We start from the raw sequence: 24,387 nt of genomic DNA on the forward strand, positions 1-24,387 counted from the left end.
GTTCTTTCTAGTCGCTGTTATGTTTGTTTTGATGTGTAAACAGTTAACATATTACATTCGTTCTAAAATCAAAGTAATTTCCCCACTGTTTTCCAAAATAAGTCTCATAGTATTCAGTCTGCTTATTTCCTCGAACAGCCATATATCCCACACCTGGGCATTCTGCAATGCGGTTGTCATGGTTATACATTCGCTTTTTCTTTTACAGCCAAATCTAATAATCACTCGACATTTTCTTCACATTTTTATAATTCCTCTGTGGGCAGATCTAATACTTCACTGCTGATATCTTTCTACACATAGGCCATAATCCAAAATAGTCAGACATCCTTACGCTCATTAGAATTAATGTTTAACCATCATGCACAGTCCCTATGGTGGAAAAATTGTTAGCTGTAATAGAAAACGTCATTTTTTTCACCAGGTTAATTAACTAATTTTATTATTTTTTCAGGCTAAGATTTATTGTGCTCTAATTACAATATGTATAATAACTAAGATGCTGGAGTTTTCATGTTATGGTAACTGGCAAGTTGCCCCCCAGAAACCCCTTTTAAGCTATGAAGCCCCTGTGAGCTGGCTGTCAGAGGTGTGGATAAAATATTCTGCTTGATATCAAACCAGGGGTTCCTGGAAGTGGCAGAGATGTCCCAGGATGCTCCCAGCTAGGAGTAAGGCACTTGCCCGAATACTCAACAGAGCTATTAATCATGGAACTATTCAAATTCCAGAGCTGGTCCTTGACACTTTTAGATCATAATTAACTATACAGGGTGTGGAATGGTAACCAAGTCTCCCGATCTTCAGGGAGCTCCCCTCTTGTTTCATAACATAATTATACACTCTTCTGCATCATCTTACCCACTATACGTTTCTTCAGTAAATTTCACATTTTATTATCAAGGACACTCCCACCAACCATTATTTTAGAAATCCTTAGAAATCCTCAAATTTCATACCCTAGAGCAACCTTGCCCCAAGCACCAGCGCTCTTCCCAGCTAATACAATTAAAGAGGTATAAAATCCCCTTCCAGACCCCATGCATTTGTAGCCAGCCTTGGATCCACCCGCTTTCCCAAGTACATTCTGGACACTGTTGAAATCACTAAGCTTTCCATATTCTGGACCCTGGGACTTTGCTTCTCAACTTGGTTGTCAGCTGTTTTGGACCTGGTGTGTAACTTACTTGCTGAAGAGTGCTTCGTTGATTTGTTATAAACACACTTTCCTGAGGTATGAGTTGTGTAAAATGTAACATCCCATAACTTGTGTTTAAGTGTTGATGTCTACCTCAAGTTATATGGGTTTTTTTTTCTGAAATAAACTTTGTTCTTGTTGACTTTGAAAAGCAAACTATCTTGTGCCTATCAATTTTAGCATAGTTGCAATCCAAGCTAGATTGGGTTATACCTTTTTTTGTGTTACTTTTACTTTTATTGTTTTTACGGTCATTGGCCAGAAAAAGGGTTATAGCTAAGTCCAGATCCTATCCCCTTGAAACATTACTCTTTTTTAAGTGCTCACTGGGAATCCAGTGGGAAATTAGGAGAGACATTGCACTGTGACAGGTACAAAAAAATCTTGTGTTGAGTGGTAGTTAGCCCCCAGGAAATCCATCACACCACAAAATCAAAGTTCACAGCTTGATTCATGCTATCTTACAAGTGCTGTTGCAAATAATTTAAAAGGGAAGTACTCTGGCCTGGAACTGTGAACCAGCCCTGTTAAACTGCTTAATCTTCTGCAAGGTCAATTAAAAAGCCCTTTCTGGCTGACGGACTGATTCAGACTTCTTTTAGAAGAGGTCTGAACTGTCTCTCTCAAGTGTTTTCAGAGGGTAGCCATGTTGGTCTGCAGTAGAACAGCTAGATTTGAGACCAGTAGCACCTTAGAGTCCAACAAAGTTTTTGGGGGATAAGGTTTTGAAAGTCAAAGCACTTTTCACTAACTGATGAAGAGAGCTTTGACTCTTGAAATTTTATACCTCAAAAATCTTGTTGGTCTCTAAGGTGCTACTGACTCAAATCTAGCTCTCTCAAATTTGGACTAGTAAATATTCTTCAACCTCAAATTGACCTATGGGGAGTTTTTCCTCTATCAATGGTTGATTCACACTCCTTAAGATATTCTTGCCATATAATCTTGGTTTATTATTAGAAGAGACTTAACCCATCCACCCACCCTCTATAAGGAGCAATACTGAAAGCAAGTTGTTGCGGTTTTCAGTGCTTACTGCCTTGTTCCTCTCTGATTACAGTAGCAGCCACACTGTGCTAGATGGTAAATGAGTAGAAATTGTCATAAATAAGAGCTGGAGGCTTCTGATGACAGTCACAGGCAGCTGTTTGAGCCAGCCTTATGGGTCAAGGACTGAACTAGGTTTTGAAAGAAACCTTTTTCAAACTCTGCAATAGCGATTTTCCAAAGTAAAAAGAGACTTGGTCAAATCCTCAAATACTGTGAAGCCGTATTCCAGTATCATACTTCACCGACATAGAGAAAGGGCCTTATGAAACATTGCCCCCACACCAACCCCCACTATGAACCTGCTGCAGCTGCAATCAACTCCACTAGGCAAAGAGATAGCTGAGAGGCTCTCCATAAGAACATAAGGAAGGCCCTGCTGGATCAGACCAAGGCCCATCAAGTCCGCAGTCTGTTCACACAGTGGCCAACCAGGTGCCTCTAGGAAGCCACTAACAAGACGAGTGCAGCAGCACCATCTTCTCTCCAGCTCTCTCCCCTCTCCAGCTCTTTCAACTACACCAAGGCCATCCTGCTGGGACCCTCTGGATGATTTCCCAAGGAATGGGAAGAAAAGGGGTTGTGTCACCTGATTCCTTCTCTGTCCCAGAACAGCAGCACTTTTCAAGCCCCCAGCCATGCCCTTCCTTCCTCCTTGACCTCTTACAAGAGCCCTTTTAAAACAGTCTAGCCCCTCCTTCAGCTCTGCCCACAATCCCCACCTCCCCAGCCACACCTGGCCTTTTCCTAGGGCATAGTAATTGCTCTCCCACCTTCCTCTCTGCAAGGCTGCCAGCCTCCTCACTTCCTCCTCCAGCCACCCTCCCATTGGCTGTGCCCTGGGGCTTTCTGGGATAGGCCATAGGCCCCCTGGGTGCACCCCCTCCTCAGGCCTTAGTGCCTGGGCTGCTGATGGCTCAGCTGGGCTTGGGTGTTTCTTCCCAGCCCCAGCTTCCTCCCTGGCTGCTAGTGCCAGTGCTTCATTGGGGCTGCCCTAAGGTTGGGCCACAGTCTGCACTGGCTGTGAAGGCAGTCTTGCCAGTAGGGGCCACTAGGAGTCCAATGCTATCTCTTGACAAAACATCCTGCTTTCCACAGATTAAGCATGAAGTGGTGGGTCACAGTTCTGAGGTAAATTTGCACATGTAATAAATTTGCATATGCAGAATGAGTAGCTGTACCGTTAGATAGTTATTCTAACAGTCATAAGCAGTGCTGGTAATGTTTCAGAGATTACTAGTTCATCCAAAATTTTCATTTAAATACAATATTCATATAAAACTTTTACTTTGCTTATATTTATGATTTTTTTCTTGCTTCCCCCAATATCCCTTCTTTAATTTTTGTATCCTACATTTTAAAAATCAATGAAAAATTATTAAAAAATATTCATATAAAACTTTCATGAAACTACCATAACAATCTACAACAGAAAAACCTGGAGATCATATACAATTATATGTTAATCCTGAACTACTGAAGTCAGTAAGACTTGCTACACAAAAATTAGTAAAATAAACCAAATACATAATATTTACAAAACAAAAGCAAACTGTAAGGTTTAGGGATAGTTTTTTTTGGTAGTCCATCAAAATATTCCAGCTTTCACAGTTCACCAAAAACCATAAACCATTTAAACTCAAATTAGCTTTCAGTGATATTAAAATGTATCTGTACTAAAAATTTGGCCAGAGTTATCCATATTCGGATCACATTCAGACTGGACTACTGCAATGTATTTTATGTGGGGCTTTCTTTGAAGACAGTTCTTGAACAAAAATTGGCTCACACTGCAGTAGCAAGGTTGTTGACTATTATGAACATATCTCATCAGTTTTGGAAGAACTCCACAGACTTATAACTCAGTTTCATCAATTCAAATGCTGGTTCTTTAAAGCTCTAAACATCCTGGGATCAGAAGTACCACCTGTTGAACATGCCTAGTGGCTAAGAGCTCTGATACAGGCTCAGTTCTTTGTGCCCGTACCTTCTGAGCTAAGGTGGGTTACTACCAGACAGGCCTTTTCTGAGTGCCCTATTTATGGGATTTGCAGATATCTGTTTGCCTGGTACCTACTTTATCAGCATTAGGAACTAGGAGAAGACAATTCTGTTTTGCTGGGCCTTTAGCAAGATTCAAGGGGGAGGGTTGGCTCTCTTTACTCTTAAGCTATTATTTTGTTTTAATAATAATTACTATTATGTATATTTTGATATGTGGTTGATTTTAGTGACTGTTTTAATTGTAATGAACAGTGTAAAATTGTTTTTGATGCATACTGCCTAAGGAACTTCAGTTAAAATGTAAAAGAATTTTACTGGATCCATTAAAGATAGTGAAACTGACAAGCGATTTCACACTTTGCTTTGATACTAGTCATTTTCAGCTCCTATGTGACAGCCATTTCACATCATACACACCACACAGCATCAGTATTGGTTTCTCATACCATCAACAGGCACCTGCAACACCCAGCTCTCTGATATGCACCCACATATGCATTTGTCACATTCAGCCTTTATATTTTTAATAGCATATGTTTAGATCTTAGATGCAACTACTGTCCTGATATCCCTTCAAATCACAATGGCATCTTTAGCTGGGAAAAAAACCTATAGTTTTAAGATAATATATTGCACCTAGACTGCAATGTACCTCCAAAAAGAAGTACTTTCTTGAGAGTAGTTCCTTGCTACTTTCTCTTTGGCATTGCCAGCTGGAAGAACACAGGAAGTAATAATCTAATATTCCACTTTTCATATCTGTATCTACATACTGGAAAAACTCTTTGCATTTCAGTTTTGACAAATACAATTCAGTTTCTATGAAGGTAATGCATACCTGATATATCTTGTAATATCTATGAAAACCAAGTATGGGAAGATAGACACTATCTGATTTTCATTTTTAAAAGTCTTTAAAAGGATCTAGTGTGCAATAAATATACTGAAGAAACAGAAAACAAAAGTATAACACAGCTCCCTTTCTTACTGAAAAATGTAACTATTACTAAATTTGATAAAAGAGAATCCATATGCTCCATACTGATTTCTGATAATGACCTATACCCACATATAACATATGAAGCACATTCATGTCTAACAAAGACCAATACATTGCTATATAATTCTTTTGCAAGCCTGGTCTGAAGTTGGTTCTTAAATGGCAGTTTAAATGGTGACATCAATTGATGAAACACACACACACTCCCCTGCTGATGTACATAACTAAAGGATTACATCTCTGTTCCAATGTTGTATATAAATGCCTCTCGAGAGAATATGCACCATGCACATTGTGGAAATTATATCATAAAAATGTACAAAATACCCATGATCAAAATATACATTTCTGGGCTTCACAAGTGAGCACAATGCTATTATTAAGCACATAAGATATGGCTAACAAACTAAATAGAACACACCTTAATTTTAAAAACATGGAAAACCTCCAATTTCAGCTCTGCACAATATCATGAAATTATCAAACCATATATATGATCAGAGACTTCAACAATATGGCAAACTAAACGGTCACATTGAAGGTTACTATTTTTTGCTAATGAGAATGCATTGTAAGTCACTCCTCTACTCAAAGTAGTAACATCAGCCGGCCTTATCCTTTGTTAAAAAAAATAGAGCCATTTTGGATGCCACAAGGAACAGCAAAGGAGTAACGTACAACTTTGGCTTCCTCTTTCAACCTTTCAAGTCTTGCTGAAAGTGTCCACTTACCCTTACTGGGAGGTATGCATTTCCCTAATTTAGGGACAAGATGCCTACCTCTCCATGAAGCATGGGCACATTTTCCCACCAGTAATGATATCCAAAGTGTGGGAGGAACATGCAAAAATCATTCATGCTTCCTCTAGAGCCGTGGTTCCCAACCTTTTTTTGACCAGGGACCACTAGGACTTTTTTGTTTGGTGCAGGGACCCCAAGGTTCAAAATAAAAATTTTGAGAATTTGAAAATAAACTTTAATCATAACTGTTAGTTAAACATTAAACTTAGAATAATATTTGAATATATATTTTTATAATAGAGAACTTTTAATTGAAAATATTAATTTATTATGGATTTATAACTTTGTTTCGCGGACCTTAATTTAGTTCTCGCAGACCCCTGGGGGTCCACAGACCCCTGGTTGGGAACCAGTGCTCTAGAGTGTCCAAAGTGGTCCCCACAGGCCTGTAACAGACTATCAAGTGGACATATGACTGTGAGTCCTTTTAATGTAACTGTTTATCACAGGAGTGACCCACAATCTCCTGTGAGCAAAATGTATATTCTGAATCAACTGTGATAGTAGACTGAAGACTTTCAGAGAAACTTGGAAGTCTGCTAATAGTTTCCCTACATTAAGCTACATGATAATGATATTTTTTTTAGAATTACACAAAGCATAATGACTGCTTTGACCACATTAGAAGCAGTAATATTGATCTTCAAAGCGCTTGGCTGTAAATTGATAAGATTGCTAGGAACTGGCTTAGTGTACGCATAAGCACAAGTTCAAACATGGAAAGGGCAAATTCTCTTCTCATGACCATACAAAGAAAATGTGTATATCCTAACACACAGCAAACATTTTCGCATAAAGGTCAGTCTAGTAAGAGGCAGCCTTCATCAGCGTGTAGTATCCCCAAACTGTTTTGGTTTCATAGTATAGTGTGGGAGAACTACCTCAACACAGTCTACTCGTGCTGATGCTCCTGATGCTGCCATTTCAGGTGCCCGAAAAGGTGCCTTCACATCCTCTGCTGTTGGTGCCATTGTACTCTCCCAGGCGATGGGGCAAGGGGCACACTCTGGATCTTCAAATGCTAAGATGAGAAAAATCAATTTCAATGCCCAAAAGATGGAACTGCTGGTGCAGAAGAGGTGACTAAAACTACCAAATGGTTCATGGCACTCAGAGCTAATTTATAACATTAGGAAATAATTTGATAATGTTCAGCTTTTCTAAATCATCAAACATAAATTTGGAGGGTGAAGAGAGATTTGGGTATTTCCCGTGATTTTGGTCTGAACATTCACAGAGATCCAAAGCCAAGGAGAGAGAGAGAGAGAGAAAGAGTTCTTTGGGAAATGTTACAAGAAAACCTTTATTTTATAAAAATATTCATCCATATGGTGATTTAAAATCATTTGATCATTGGGGGAAAATAACCTAAGGAACTAAACTAAGTTTTAATCCAAAACCCTAAACCCAATTTTTCATGCTTAATTTCTAATCGGGTAAAGTCAACCCAAAATGAATATTTCTGGATTATGCACTGAACCTTTCTTCTGAATTAACATTTACATGATTAATTCAGTTAGGGAAACCCACTGAATGCTAAGATTCCCCCCCCCCAATGCACTAAATACTAGATTTTAACCAGAAATAGCCAGAATACAGAGGTTATAAAAGCTTGATGTCTCAGAATTTTAGACATCTTTCCGTCCGCATTTCCCAGCACCAATAATTAATAAAATTCTACCAACTCAAATGAATTGTACAGTTCATTTGAGACTCATGTCTATTTAACCTACATGTGTATAATGTCAGCTAACATTAAAAATCTATTCTAAATGGGTTCTAAAAACTTGCCTGCATTTTCAATATAATAATAGTTAATTTCTCCTTTAAGAGTCCAGCTTTCTCCTTCTTTTCTGAAGGCAAGTAGCATATTAATGAAAATGTTTAATTTCAAATGAAACCCCCCCATAAACAAAAATCTCTTGTATCTCAGTAGTTCTAAAATTGTGGGTTGGGACCCAAAAGTGGGCCATAACTCTCTTGCAGGCAGGTTGTGAGGCCAGGACAGAAGAAGAAGAGTGTGAACTGGGAGAAGGATTTAGGAAGGCTGTAAGGTCAAATTGGGTTTGCTTCTCTATAATGTGTGAAATGGCCATGAATACAGTATGTTGCTCAGTAGCTACATATTCATACATTCTAAGCATGGAGAGCCAGTGTGGTATAGTGGTTAAGAGTGTCGGACTAGTGTCTGGGGGATCCAAGTTCGAATCCTCACTCATGCCATGGAAGCTCACTGGGTGACCTTGGGCCAGTCACACTCTCACAGCCTAACCTACCTTGTGACGATAAAACAGAGAGGAGAACCATGTAAGCTGCTTTGGGTCCCGTTGGCGAGAAAGGCAGGGTACAAAGGATTGAATAAATAAATAAACAATAAAATATAAATTTGTTTAGTGTTGTCCAATGTATGATTCCTGAACTTTATGCTTGGGAGGGGGAAAGTAGCATGAAGTTACTTAGCAAGAGGTTCCTGAAAAGTGATGTTTTGAAGTGGCTTCCACTTCAAATTGTTTGAGAGCTGGTGATATATATAATTTCTAAGTATGGCTCCATCCTGTGTATCAAAAAGCCTCCAGAGGGGGCTACCCATGACTAGGGTAGGCATTTCTGCAATTAAAGGGAAATTTCCAGGTTTGCAGAAAAATATGAAAGCTTAAAAAAATAAAGTAAGGTTTTAAAAACTCCATGGTTATTTTTTTTTTAATGTTTCCATGTACAGAAACTGCAAAAAGAAATAAAGAACGCTCAGGGGACATTTTGAAATATGTGAAATAAATTCTTGCCTTTGACATGTCTTCTTGGCTGGGCAAACCTACCCTTCATATGCCTTTTCTGCTGTAACAAACTAATTGAAATTAAGCGAAATGGTTTTCATATATTTACCAGATTCATCAACATTCAGATCTCTTCATTCTGTTCTCTTGAATAAACTTTGGTTCCATTGTATTTTTAAATAAAATGGCAAGACTGTACAGTATTAAAGGGAGACCATAAAGAGCATGCAGGATTCTATTTTGACAGTTGTCAAGAAAGATATAAGCCCTGACTTTCAATGCTTACAATCTTCCAGAAGCAGTGCTAACTGCTCAAAAGGACATTTGCAAGCATGTTGTTCATTCAGTGGGAGTTATCAGCCCTAGGGGTTGAATGGTTTTGATCTTTTAGTTTGTTGCCTTGGGTCCCATTGGGAGAAAAGCGAGTCAGAATTTTTAATATCAGTACAAAGCAAACCAGTGTAAGAGTTTGTATGACCTATACTGCATTGATAATGCATAATGTAGCAAGAGGTCTCAACCAGTAACTATTCTTTGAAGGCCATGAACTGCAATGGAAAAATGGATTGCATCAACCAAGAAATGTAGTGAGGAAGTAGCTCCTTTTGTGTAGTAGTTATATTGGAAAAGTATGCAGATTATATGGAAGATCCATCAAGATTATAAACCATATCTTCATATGTACATTTCATGGTATATTCTGCATACCATACTCTCAGATTAAACACAAGGAAAGTTTTGAATCTCCATCCTGTCACAGCTGAATTAATTATACTTAGAACAGAAATCTTCCTACCTTCAAATTATCTCCCATTAAGTTTAATGGCATTAAATTAGTTTCATGCAGGACTGCAGTTTAAAACCTTCTCCTCCCAAATACCATTCCACTAGTTCCATCAGTTTAAAATTATAACTGTGTTTCACAACCATGTTAAATATTTCAGTAATGGCAGTGTCAGAAAAAAGCTCCGAGAGTTTTGGGTTAATTACAACTCCACATGATTCCTAGGCCCTGAATCGTGTTTCATTTTTTAAAAAAACTTAGCTTTAGATTGTTTTTAAAACATTACTGTAAGAAGGGAAGGGGTTGCTGCTACCTGATATAATTATTTTCTCTAGCACTTGTAACTCTGAATACAGTTGCCAAATATAGTGAACACCAAAATTCTGATCCACTTAATCGCATTGGAGTTGCAGAACATTTACATACGGGGTGATAGCAACAGTTCTCAAAGTATCACCCTTTAAATTAAAAACATTCAAGGTTCCATAAGCGTAAACTAAGGTAAACAAAAGACTAACATTTTGTTGAACAATTATCATTCTTGTCTCAGTCAAACCAGTACACAAGAAAATGGAGGAAAGGATGCATTAATGGTCGTACATTCTCATACTAGGAAAACAAAGTATGCCAAAAATAGGCATGTGGGTATGTATAGTGGCATGTAGTTCAAAAATTTTATTGCTTTCACAAATTTTTGGGAGTGTGGATATCATTTTGGGAATATTGTTTCCATTTCAGGAATAGTGAATATCAATAAGGGTATACCTAGCCTCTGCCTCTCTACCTCTACCTCTCATTGAAATCAAAGGGGGCAGACCTGGTTCCTGGACACCAGGTCTTTCTTTAAAACAGTGAAAGCCAAATCCATCCCAATATCCCCAGTTTTCAAAGGAGCTGAATTTTGGAAATACTGGGAATGCCTTGTTATGGGTATTTCTGATCTGAAACGAAAAAGGCACTGTTTCTGATCAGAAATACCCAAGGTGTCTGTGCTTAGTCCTGCTTGTACATAAACCCATGCAAGGTTAATCAAGTGTTATCCCACTTTACCCTGACAAGGAGGGGTGAACTGCCACTCTTTGCTAACCAGATATACACTTGGAAGGATAAAAGGAGTTTCCTGCTGCTTAGACCCACAGCAATTAACTAGATCTCCTTAGTAAAACCCACTACAGATTCTGTGGAACGATATCGCTTAGTTTTTAAAGAGAACTGTTATTCAAGAGACCTGTGCTTGCTGCCCCATCTGAACTTATCACGGGAGCTTATTGTAACTCAGGTTGCCAATCTCCAGGCGGGGTCTGGATATCTCCAGGAATTACAACTGATACTCTACAAATAGAGTATGTGTATGTTGAATATTGTGGATGCTTATTGTTGGATGTGAGCAGCCCTGAGCCTACCCTGGTAAAGAAAGGGCAGGATAAAATTCTAATGAAATAAATTAAAAAAATTAAAATCTTCAAACTGCAGAGATCAGTTTCCCTGGAGAAAGTGACTGTTTGGGAGGGTTGGCTCTATGACATTATACCCTGCTGGGGTCCCTCTCCTCCCCTAAACCCCACTCCCAAGGTTTGGTGTTGGCAACCCTATTTGTAACACTTCTTTTTCTTTTCTGGCATCATGGAAAGGAAACATGGGTGGATGAAGGTGCTTAGAATGATGTAAGGGAAGGGAGGGAAATTGGTGGGTAGGTTTTGGTATAAATTGGTGGGTACGTTTTGGTATAAACAGTGACAAAGAGACAAGAGATCTTCTCTACAGGCACTCTCAAGAGCCATCAACTCTCAGGAGGATCCAAGGGAGGGATCCCCAATCTTTCTGAGTATGTGGGCACATTTGGAATTCTGACACAGCATGGTGAATGCAGCCACAAAATGGCTGCCACAAATCTGCTGCCACAGGAGGCAGAGCCAGCCATAAAATGGTTGCCACAACTTACCTTCAATCACACAGTGAAGGTCCTTGTGCTATGGGGACAGCTGCTGCCAAAACAATGTTTTTTAAAAAAAATCTGTGCAGCCAATCAAATTTCTGATGGCCAATCAGAAACCTTCCTGGACAAAAGCTCCACATCACCCTGCCTATTTTCTAAAAATACTCGGAGGGCACCAGGAAAGTTATTGATGGGTGCCAGGGATAGGACTCAAAAGCACTATAAACTGGGTATCTGAAGAAGTGAGCTGTGGCTCACGAAAGCTCATACCCTGCAAGAATTTTTTTAGTCTTTAAGATGCTACTGGACTCTTGCTCTTTTGTACTGCTATTGATGAACATGGCTACCCAGTGTGAACTATAAGCTCTCTACGATGAGCCACTTCCTTTAGAGCAATGGCAAAAAGCCAAGAGAAGCAAAGGCAAGAACAACCACTGAGCTTTACCAGATGAAGGTAATGATCAGCAATACAACTAGTTAACTGCCCCGGCGGGCATTCCAGCGCCGGGTACCTACAACACCATTTGAAAATGAAATCCCCTTCTTTACAGCAATAGTAGCAAAAGCTGAACGAGATAGATACATAAAAGCAGGGAAGGGCTCTCCATGATCCATTAGGGCACAGGAGAGCAACTGGGAACCTAATACTGAAGACAGAGAGTCCCCTTCCCACCCTCTCTCTCACCTTACCCCAGAAATACTTGCCAGGTTCTTGTTCACACAACAGCCCTTCTTCTTCCCACTCGCTGAGTCCCTGGCTAGGTTCCAGAAAAAGGCAACTGCACCCAGTGAAACAAGGCTTCCTGCTCTTGAAACATCATGCCTGCTTCCATGTTCTCTGAGGCTGCTAGAGTTCACACTTCACTGGTATTCCAGGCTGAGATGAGATCCAGTCACCTATGTATGTCAGCATTGTTTGCCAGAGTGCTTCTAGATGACAAAGTACATTTTTTGTTAATGTGTGGGGACTAGAGATCACATTACTGCTGTAGAAAAGGGCTGGTGCTATCCAAAAATTGCCTTTTAAAACTGTCCCAGAATGGTTTTGAAATGAAGCTAATAGACCACTTGAAATGGAAGTAATATGTTAAATTATCAGTTGTTTATGCAAACTCTTTTCTGTCTCTTACAACGAACTGAGTAGTATGCATAGCCTAATTTTATAATGAAATCAGAGTAACAGTTATGAGTTCCCTCACCAAAATAGTTATACAGGACAGTATACTTTGCAGTAGCCAACTCATACAATTTGTCTTCCTCAACTGCATAGTGAAGAACAGTAAATAGCAACAAATTGTATTACTAGAACTTTATTAACAGTGATTCTTTAGCAGCAAACATCCTGCATCTATATACCACATTAGAATCCTTTTTAATCATATAATGCTTTAGTACATTTTAAAGAGTCTTAATGTTTATATATTACTTTTTCACTGACAATTATTGAACTGCTTGTGGTTCAACTTAAATTACGTTTCTGACAATATAAAATTAAATAAATCTACTAATAAATTAATCACTCGAAAGCTACCATATAGAACAAACCAACATAGTGATTTTTATTAAATGTGAATGTGGTCCAGAGACAGAACTTTGTCTTTATTTGTAATGCAAGGCATGATTTCATTAGGTGCAGGAAACTACCACTTATTGGATAACCAAGAAACATACTTTGGCATTATCAAAATCATTTTTTTGTGTGTGTGAATGCTGTCAAACTGCTATTGCCCCCAGCACATATCATGGACACCCTACTTCACTTCTGTAATTTAACCTGATTTTAGAACCTCTGCTGAATAGTCTCATAGATTCATAGAGTTGGAAGGGGCCATATAAGCCATCTAGTCCAACTTCCTGCTCAATGCAGGATCAGCCTAGAACATCTTTGGTCATTTATGCATGGTTGCTTTAACCTCCTTTATTCCCTGTTTCAGCCAGGATCAAAGTAACCCAGGTTGGGGAAAACTGTATGCATTGACTGGAATGATCAGGGACGAAACTGTGTGCTAATGGAGGCTGAATACAGAAAAGCAGTCTCCCAAGTTCAAATCAAGTCCCACCCCTTTAAATGCTGCTCTGTAATTGGCTGACTTCGCAGTACTCACCCTGAGAGAAGATCTTCTTCCCCCCCCAGACCCAACTGACGCATAAAAAAAGCTTTTTAAGAACAACAACAACAACAAAAAACATGGTCAATCTGAAAGGGGGGGGAAATCCAAGCCTCGTGTTAAAAAAGCCTTTCTTTTGCTCAGAAAGAGCTCAGAGGAAGCAGGAAGCACTTGAATCCCTGCCTCTTTACACACTGCTTCGTGATTGGCTGTGGGAGAATCTTCTGTGCTTCCCCTGTTTGGCTATCTGCATGCTGCCTTGAAGAGGGGTTTGGAAAAGGGTGGGGCGAAGCGCAACCTGAGAACAGAGCATGCATGCTCTGTGACTCCGGAATGAGCCAAGATGAACGGTTTAATTTGGGCCAGAAAAGGATTGGGAAAAGTCGGGTTCATTTTGCGTTGGTATAGGGTTGAGCTTCCAAGGAATGAGGTAATGTGCATACTGAAAATTTTGATCCTGGCTGAAACAGGGAATAAAGGAGGGTAAAGCGACCATGCATAAATGACCTTTGACAAGTGTTTGCCTGGCCGCTGCTTGAAAACTGCTAGAGAAGACTATCAGGCAAGCTAGAGATATTCTAGAGATATTCAGGTTACATTATGTAGTTGTATATATAAATCATGAGATTTTTTATAACAAAATTTTTAATTTGACCAATGTATTCAGTTTGGCTAGTTCAAATTCCCTTGTAGTAAGTCAGTCAGATGACAAACATTTTCATCTGAGTGAAAATGACCACTAACTGTGCTCATTAAATAGACTTCTTCCCAAAATAATCCCTCCAAGAAATCAGAATGGCAGGAGAGCATATTTTTAAAATAGTTTATTCAGTCTTCTACCATTATAGAGCCTGAAAACCCATTGTGAAATTGATTGTTCTAAGAATATGACATGAAAAATCTACTTGGTACATTATAGAATTTGGTCAAATTTCAGGAATAGAAGATAAAGTTTAGCCAAATTGTAGCAGTGTAAAATAATTGCTTTGAAGCTCAATACCCATCAATCAAATCTAAATCAGCAAAAGAAATTATACTTTGGGTGGGAAAAATAATATTACACACCTTTCCCTGGAGAAACTGTACTTTCTGGCATTCCTTTACAATAATTCTCCACTCTGCAGCTGATAGGTATGAAGTATTTAGATATACATCTATTTTCTAACAAATAAGAACATTTCAGACACCTGATGAAGTGGGCTTTGGCTCGTGAAAGCTTATGTCACAATACCATCTTTAGTCTTCAAGGTATTACATGTCTCTCTTATATTGGATGCAGCTATCCCCACAACTATAGTATTTTCATAGTAGCAACTGATTTTTTCTTTGCAAGTTTAAAGCATAATTTCTTTTTGCCTGTATAGATTCAAACAATATTGTTTTGAGGTCGCTTGATTATTCTTAAAATTATGAAGCTTCATACTGGCAATTTTAAGCAATGAGAACTAATGTAATGTCAAATTACTCAGCACAATTTGGCTACATATTTTGAAGACAGAATGGAATGCAAGGGGGAAGAGCTGGCAACTGCATGAGCAGTCCAGAGTCAGAAATTCACTTTTTGTCTGCTGGAAAGTATAATGTATGACATATCCAATGTTCTTCCAGTCATTTCCTATATGATGCTTCTGCATCTGCTCTCCATCAATCAATTCCTGTCTTAAAAAAAATTAAACCCAAAGTAGAATAACGAACAACATTTGTGATTAAGAGACATTTCCTTCCACTTAAAAACAATCATGTCTATCTAATACCATGTTTCATTCCAATTTAACTAAAATGACATGTGAAGTAATCTATCATAACCCAGCAGAAAATTGGCTGGAAAAGCACATTATTATTTTACTTGACAAAGCTGACATATTTCTGAATAGTTCATCCAACATCATGGTGGACAAAAAGCATTCTGCACATCTATAAAAGAAATGAAAATTAGTATGCTGCTCAGTTCCCTCACCTGAAAAGGGTAAGGGGGCAAGATTTGCTGGCAGCCCATGGAAGGAAGCCAATGGGCACTGGCATGTCCAGGTGGGCACATGCATAGCATGGAAGCAGCAGCAGCACTGGAAGAAGTAGGAACACACTATGCTTTTCTGTTAGGAAAACTTCTCCTTGACATGAGTTGATCCTATTTGACGGCAAGTTGTTTGAAATAATTCTAGTCTAGAACAGTTATTGTTTTCAGATCACAATCTGTTTTTCTATACAGGAACTTAGTTATGTTCTACTTGAAAACAATTTTGTACAGTGTCATGCAGAAAATTATTACATAGGTTGGAAAATATTAACAACATAAATTGGCATGTAGGTGATCAGATTACCTATTCCATACATCCAAAAATGACACTGTGCAGGTGGAAGCTTGAACACATGAAGCTGCCTTATACTGAATCAGACCCTTGGTCCATCAAAGTCAGAAATGTCTACTCAGACCAGCAGCGGCTCTCCAGGGTCTCAAGCAGGGGTCTTACACATCACCTACTTGCCTAGTCCCTTTAACTGGAGATGCTGGGACCCTCTGCATGCCAAGCAAATGCTCTGCCACTGAGCCACAGCCCCTTCCCCTTAACTACGTTGGTGTTGACTATGTTATTCAATATCTATGTAAGACCAATAATGTGATGACTTGAAATGTGCAGTTTGAAGCTATGCATCACGTTAAAAATAATAATAATAATAATAATAATAATAATGGTTTTCATATGCCGACTTTCTCTACCACTTCAGGGAGACTCAAACCGGCTTACAATCACCTTCCCTTCCCCTCTCCACCACAGACACCCTGTGAGGTAGGTGGAGCTGAGAAAGCTCTAATAGAGCTGTGACTTGGCCAAGGTTACCCAGCTGGCTTCATGTGGAGGAGTGAAGAAACAAATCCAGTTCACCAGATTAGCCTCCACTGCTCATGTGGAGGAGTGGGGAATCAAACACAGTTCTCCAGATCAAAGTCCACTGCTCCAAACCACCACTCTTAACCACTCTGTGTTAGGGCAGAGACTGGATACTGTGGTCATGTGGCTGAGGGAAGACTGAGGTATGCTTAACCTCAGGAGAGTATAATACTGCATAATACTGCTCTGTTACTGAAATTTTGAAGCCTTGTGGGGGGTTGGATATTTCCTGGGTGGGGGGAGAATTTTGGGGGGAAATTTAAACATATGCAAAACTTACTTTCCTATCAAAGCTGGGTTTGTTTATTTGCTTGCTTCTTTAATAATGCAAAATGTATCACTTATAACAGTGATATTCACTCAGTGGTTTGGGCCATGACATCTGTGGCTCTTCTGAGCACCATTCCTCAACGTGGCACCCACCTCACTTTTTAGGAGAAGTGGCTGAGTGTGATGTGTGATTAGCTGATGGTTCCCAGTTAGCAAAAAGACAAGTTCTAACTAGAGATGGGAAGGCCTGGAAAAAAACGAGAAAATTGGGGTGGGGGGGAACAGGGTTTTGTCCGTTTTTTTCCAAAGGTGGTTTTTTTCGGGGGGGAATGGCTTTGGGGGAAAATGGAAAAAACCCTATTTCCCCCCCAATTTTTCCCTTTTTTTTCCAGGCCTTCCCATCTCTAATTCTAACCACCCTGTTTCTTGCAGCACTACAACTTGAAAGGTATTTTTAACATAAGGAAACATTTATCTTTGAAATCCCAGACTAATAAAGATTCTTGAAAGCTTGTGCACTGCTTTGTGTCATACGTTGGACTTGCAAGCCCTTCCCCTCACTCCATATACCCAAGGGCTGGCTAAGGTTCAACAAGTGTAGGAAGACACAAGCCTACATGCTCAGAGGTACTCTGGCAATTAAACATGTTACAGTTTACATTTAATATAAATAGTATTATTTTATTCTATGTGTGTTTGGTGGGGTGGCACAGGGTAGTTATGTGGCTTTTTTGGTGGATGGCAACTGTGAAAGTGGCTCTTCACATGTCATGGGGTGAGTACCACTGACTTACAACATTGTTCGCATATAAAATTATGCTACCTGCCATATATATGGACATTAAATGTATAAATGCCTTAGCCTCTACAAGTAAAATCATGAGAGAGAGAGAGAGAGAGAGAGAGAGAGAGAGAGAGAGAGAGAGAGAGAGAGAGAGAGAGAGAGAGAGAGAGAGAGAGAGAGAGAGAGAGAGAGAGAGAGAACTGTAAACTGCTGCACCTATGCCACCTTAGCACATGTCTCTTAATTCTAGCAATAAGAGGTGGGAAAAACTAAACGTTGAAAACAAAAAATAATTTTTGTAGTAAACAAAAGGAAATGTTCTATTTGTATAAAAAGAGTCTCATACAATAACAACAGAGATATCAGCATATTTGGATTTCCGTTAGAGGCCCCTTTCAAACAGCAGTTATAGTCCTTTTTAGCAGCCAGTTGCTAATGGATTTCTTGTGTTATTGCAGACACAACCATTTTGGCTTCCAGCTGCCAACGGGTTGTTTTTTAAAAAACCTTTTCAAACAAAGCCGCTTGTGTCCCATTTGCAAAGTGGGGCTAAGCCTTTAAAAAAAAACAACCCAAAACCCTCCTTTCTACACCCTTGACACTGAGAGACACTGTCCTTCAGTGTTACTACTCTGAAGATGCCTGCCACAGTTGCTGGCGAAACGTCAGGAAAGAAAATTCCAAGACCACGGTTACACAGCCCGGATAACCTACAAGAACCTCCTTTCTTTTGTTTTCAGGTCTTTTTTGCGCTTCTGAATTGCTGTAGTGTGGTGTTTGAAATCTCTGAGATGCTTCTGAAAGTGCCGCTTTTTTCTTCTGCCCTATTACGTGCTGCAAAAAAGTGACATGGTTTGAAATGGGCAGAGTGCTTCAGACATGGCTCATAAATGGATTTTAAAATGTTATATGAAATCCCCCCATACCAATTTACTTGGAATTGGGCCAACCATGGATAACAACTATTTTAGAATGGCAATGTGAAAGGGGCCTAAAACATATCACATGAAAACACTGAACTCTTTAACAATATATTTTCTGACTCATTACAATACTTTTGATTTTGTTGTGGTGTGGTGTGCTTCAGGTTTTTTGTAGAGTCTTGGGTCCGTTAGACTTCTGTACATGGTTTGTTGTGCTGCTGGATTAGGTTGGTATCTGGTTGTGTAGGGCTTGTGTGAGTTCTTGAGGAGGGTGGCATTGGACTGCTTACTCACATATGTCTCCACTTTTCCACTGGAACTTAGACCTGTCCCCCCATTGCTTTGCATGGGCCTATTGAAACCAATGATGAGAAAGTTGACTTGGCAATTCCCAGCACGTGTGAAATAGGGCTACTGTAGTCTATGGAAAATTCTTTTTGAAGCTCCTGTGGGGGTGTTTTTGGAGGCAGAGTCCCCAAATTTTCAGGGTAGCTTGAAGGGACTCTCCTTGCATGAACCCCGAAATTTGGTGAAGATTGGGTCAGGGGTCCAATTTTATGGGGTTCCAAAGGGGAATGGGGGCCACCCCTTTGGGACCCCATAAAATTGGACCCCTGACCCAATCTTCACCAAACTTTGGGGTTCATGCAAGGAGGGTCCCTTCAAGCTACCCTGAAAATTTGGGGACTCTACCTCCAAAAACACCCCCACAGAAGCTTCAAAAAGAATTTTCCATAGACTATAATGGGCCTGAATTTTTCGGTAAACCGGGAAATAAGCCGAATACCCATATTTACTGAATACCGATATCAGTATTCGGCTTATTTCGTGTTTACCGAAAAAAATCAGGCCCAATAAACCCGAACCTGAAATTTTTTTTGTTGCACGACCCTAATTCTAATACAGTATAGTATTCTAGTAATCATGGAATTAAAGATGTCTAGTAAAGCAAGCTTTTAAGGAGAAAACTTATATCTGAGACATCGTGCAAAAAAGAGTGTATTCTTTCCATTATTTTCATATTTTATTATTCCTTTAAAAATAGTCAAACAGGACTATGTGTCACAGGAAGCTAGAGACTAGATTTTTTTTTAAAAAAAGAATGCTTACCAAGATATTTTCAGCAATCACTCTCATTAATACAAGTAACTTCTTGGCTATACATGACATTATTATAACATTTATGAATATATATTCAGCCTTCAGTAAAAACAATGGAAAATTAACCACCCACAATTTTGTCACTTTAATAAACAAGATAATTGTTGGTGATTAAGGCAGAGTCAGTATATTCACACAACTCATTTTAAATTCTACTTGGACTGGTTTGATTTCTTCAATGCTTCAGGAAGAGGTTCTTTCCCAGTCCTAAAACCCAAAACCCTGCCAGAGATTGAGGCTGGGACCTTCACTGTGTGCAAACCCTGTCTTGAGCTGTAGTATTACACACTACTACCTTTTGTGTACATTAATAAATGTACACAAAAGGTAGTAGTGTATAATAATATTTTATGCACTATAGTAACATGCTAATATTTTCTGGCTTATAAACAGTTACATGCAGAAAACAGAAGGCACAGCTGCTACTATTTTCACTCAGTAAAGCTAGGCACTGAAATAAATACATTTAAATAAATGAAGGAATGAAAATGTATTTAAATAAATAAATCTTAAATGCCTAATAAAGGTAATGATGATGATGAAATAAATCCAGTATTAACACTCCCTTAATGAAACAGCCACTCCACATGCTGACTCAATGGATGCCAAAAAGGGTCCAAGGAAAAGGGCATGAGTGAGGGCCAAACCAGATGTTTATGTGTTCATGGGTTCAACCCACAGATGCTGACTCCAACTTAGAGAAGAACTTGGCTATTTAAAATGAGACAGAACCATATAATCATTCCTCCCATGCCTTTTCAAGTCCTGAAATAGATCCCCACAGCCAAAGTCTTCTCTAAAATGGCATCGACCTCCACAGGTCAAAACTGTGGACATCGTAATGTCTTAGTTTTGTCCTGAGTTTCTGCTGACAAGAGGGAGAAAGTAATGATATCCTCTGGAGGTATGTAGAAAAATCATGGATTTCATGCATAATTTTTTTAAAAGCCTAAAACATGAAAAATATTACGGTTGAACATGTGCAATTGGAGCATTCTGAAGATGAGTAGTGTTAGATGAGCAGTACGCATGGGTGAAACAGAAGCAAGGAACAGATGGTGGGGGAAGGATTACACTGAGCACAATGCTAGTGAAGTGAGAATTTCACATAGCCTCAAAAATCTGGCAAAACATGCCAGGTAAGGGAAAAGAAAGGCTGAGCAGAAGGGCAGTGACATAAGCATTCGGCTCAGAGAATGTGAGTTTAGTCTGTGAGAGTCAGACTGCCATTTCAAAATACAACCTGCAGATTTAAAAAAAACCAAATAATAGAAAAGACAAATGCAGGCTGCATTTAGGAATGTGTGCAGAGAGATAAATGAATTTCATAGTTTGGGGGGAACATACAAAGAAATATGATGATATATGTCGAAAGAAAAACTATGGCAGGGATATTTGGGTAAAGATCACAGCAGGGATTTGAACTTTAGGTAAGCTTTAAAAGTGGCATAGTTCATCTAATCAGTTACAAGTGGCCAGCACGAAAAGTTTCAGTGTGCTGCTAAGTCTGCCACTGTGCTGCAGAGCTGGGGGAAGGCAGTTCCCCCATGAACAGGATTTCAGGCTCCCATGCCAGGGAAGAGGAGAAAGGAAAATTGCCCTTTGCTGACAGAAGCCTTTGCACTTGCAATAACATTAGTCTAGATGCAAGCTGAAATTGACATGGTTTTGGTTGGAGGTTTGTTACCTGTTCTAGGGGAGGTTGAACTCTCCCTGAAGGAGCGGCTTGGGGGTGCAAAACCAGATTCAGCACTGACCATGGATGCCCAAATGGCTTCCATGGCACTTTTGCCAGGTTCATTTGGCACAATAGCCACAGCCTTTCCTGGACAAAAATGACCTACCCACAATTAGTCATGTCCTAATAATCTCTATATTGGATTACTGTAATGTACTCAGAGTGGGACTAACCCTTGAAGATTTCTCAGAACCTTCAACTGGTGCAAAATGCTGCAGCTTGGATACAGACAGGTACTCCCTGCTGTGCTCATATTACACTGATGTTAGAAAGCCTATATACTTCCTTTCAGTGGGTTTCCAGGCACACTTCCATATATTAGTTTTGACTTTTGAAGTCCTAAATGGTTTGGAACCAGGTATTTAAAGGACCACCTCCTCCCATATAGTCCAGCCTGCACCCTGAAAATTTTAACCAGAAGCCTTGAACTGGGTGCTTGCCTTCTCCTGTGGAACGGAGGCAGGTGGCTAACTGGGATGGGGGCTTTTCAATGGTGGCAAAACTGTGGAACAGTCTCATCCCCCCCCCCAAATTGCCTGGCACAATCCATGGTGTCATTTTGGTGCCAGGTGAATACTTTCAATTTCAGCTGGCTTTAGTTGCTGGTTTGTGCGAAAACGCATGGTCGCTTTAGCCTCCTTTAATCCCTGTTTCAGCCAGGATTCAGCCAGAATACATAAACCTATGCTGAATCCTGGCTGAAACAGGGATTAAAGGAGGCTAAAGTGACCATGCGTTTTCCCCCTATAGCCTCCATTAGTTGATGAATTAGCTGGTGCTCTATGGGGTACTGATCATAAGAGATGTCTTATTGTTTGCTGAGTTTTCTTAGGAGAGGACACTTTACTCCATTTTATTTTAATTTAAGTGAAATTGTTAATTTCTGTTGTATTTAAGCTTTGCGTTTGAATGATATTATGGATTTTGTTTTTACTATTATTTTAACAATGTAAAGCACCTTGAACATTTAATGGAAAGGCACGATATAAATATTTTAAATAAACAGATAAATAAACATTGTGTAGTGTATCTAACAGCAGGGATTTTATAAGGTTACATATAAATGTCACGTAAGCTTCTGTTGGCAACCTGCCAAGCAACAGTTGATCCTATTTACTGTAACTAAGGGATTCTTAACACTGTGGAATTTACAGTATAGCTCACAGAAGGCATCAGTATATGGGAGCAGGTCTTAAGCTGATGTCAGTTAGTCCTTCCTCTTGGTCCATAATTAAGAATCAATGAATTGGTGGCCTGAGATATGGTGAACATTATTTGGCTGAAGGAATGTTGGCCAGAGAATACATAAACCTATGCACAGCCTGGTAAAGGTTGAAGACAATGACTGAAACGGGCAGCTGAAGAAAAGCTGTCCGAAACAGGAAGAATAAGCTGGCGTCCCTATCTGATGAAGGGAGCTTTGACTCTTGAAAGCATATACCCGGGGAAATTAGTTGGTTTTTAAGGAGCTATTGGACTGAAATCTTGCTAGTGTTCTAGGTGAATGACAGATGAGGAAGATGGAAATCCAAAGAAGAGGGACATGAAGGAGGCCAGCTGAGGAGTAGCACCATGTTTCAGTGTCTTCAGAGCTTCAGAAGTACTGGCAGTTACTTTGGAGAAGCCTGAGAAAGGGAATGCACAGAAAGAAGATTCCAGTGCAAAGTCAGTCGGTGCTCTGTAAGAACTAACTGTGGGGGGAAAGACTACACTGAGGGAAAGTTGGCTGTTTGTTCACAAATCAAATGTTTAAAAGAAATGCCATCTCCCTCACTTGCAATATACTATAACAGTGAGTGACTGATTTATACTACCGTTAAAGAAATTACATGTAATTGCAAATATCCAGATATGCAACTATATCATCTTTATATATTCAAGAAGTCATTCTTTAATCAATACTTTTTGTTGTTGTTGTTGTTTTAACTTATGGTTTCATTCCTTGTTCACCAAACTACTGGAGTTGTTATAAAGAATATTTTAACTTTAATAGTAAATGGTGGCAGTGAAATATAAAGGACAGGTCAAAAAGGGGATTAATATATAAACGTGAAATCAATAAACATTATTCATTGTGACTTGGGGTTGCAAGATGACTCATTTGTGAACACTGGATGACGTGATGATGGGATTTTTAAAAATCCTACAATTCACAGTGTGTGCTATCAGAAGCTAACTACAGGTTATACTCAGCCCAAAGTTTTTTAAAAAAGAAAAAAAAAACCCTAACTTTAGAGAAGATACTTTGGAGAAGAGATACAGGGGGTGTTTAATTCTTTAATCACCTGTCATTTCTCTACCTCAAGTCACACACAGGAACACTTGCCATGGTTTCAGATGTGTACTCCATTGTTTGCATGTAAGTTGATGGTTTCTCTAAAGAAAATGGTTAAGATGGAGCAAAACTATCCTGACTTGAAGCATATGACATCTTATGCAACTGATTTCTGTGCACCTGGATAAACACACGGATAACCCACTAAACTGGGATGGCTGCCTGAAGCAAGAGGCATACACAGATGTGGACACAAAGCAATAGCACCACTGAGCATGGAATCACAAGGAGAAAATCAAAAAATAAAAGACACAGGTTTAATCTGAAACTAACGATTTCAAACCTACTAAAATTTATGAAGTTAGGCTCATAAAGATTTATTTCTTATATGAAAAAGCCATTTTTGCTATTAATATTTGTTTAAACTATATATGCAGCCACTCTGTATCTTCACAAAGTGAGTTACTGTAGGTACACACTGCTCATTTCAGATTATAAACTTTGAACTGGTATTGCATACATATAAAAGGTCTAAAAACATTTTAAATGCTCAGAAGTAGTTTATGCAGAACAGAAAAACACTTGCTTTAAAAGGTCAAAAATGCTAGCTTCCAAGACACAGGGCCAAACTAGACATGACAGCATCCATGTGTCCAACAGAGGGATGCAGCTGCCATTTTAGAGCCTAACACAA

The 24,387-nt window shown here is 39.3% G+C and overlaps 1 protein-coding gene across 9 annotated transcripts in view; it reads right to left on the reverse strand.

Moving 5' to 3' along the window:
• Positions 1–24,387, reverse strand: part of LRRC7 (leucine rich repeat containing 7) — a 160,939-nt gene that overhangs the window by 96,695 nt on the left and 39,857 nt on the right. Inside the window, exon 3 of one of the 9 annotated variants that reach the window (XM_056844363.1) lies at positions 6,931–7,070. The exons of the other annotated variants lie outside the window; for them this stretch is intronic. The gene's annotated coding sequence lies outside the window, so the exon portion shown is untranslated. The remainder of the gene's footprint in view (positions 1–6,930; positions 7,071–24,387) is intronic. 9 annotated transcript variants of the gene reach the window in all.

The sequence above is a fragment of the Euleptes europaea genome, chromosome 2 (genome assembly GCF_029931775.1).
Source record: "Euleptes europaea isolate rEulEur1 chromosome 2, rEulEur1.hap1, whole genome shotgun sequence".
In the NCBI taxonomy this organism is placed as follows: domain Eukaryota; kingdom Metazoa; phylum Chordata; class Lepidosauria; order Squamata; family Sphaerodactylidae; genus Euleptes; species Euleptes europaea.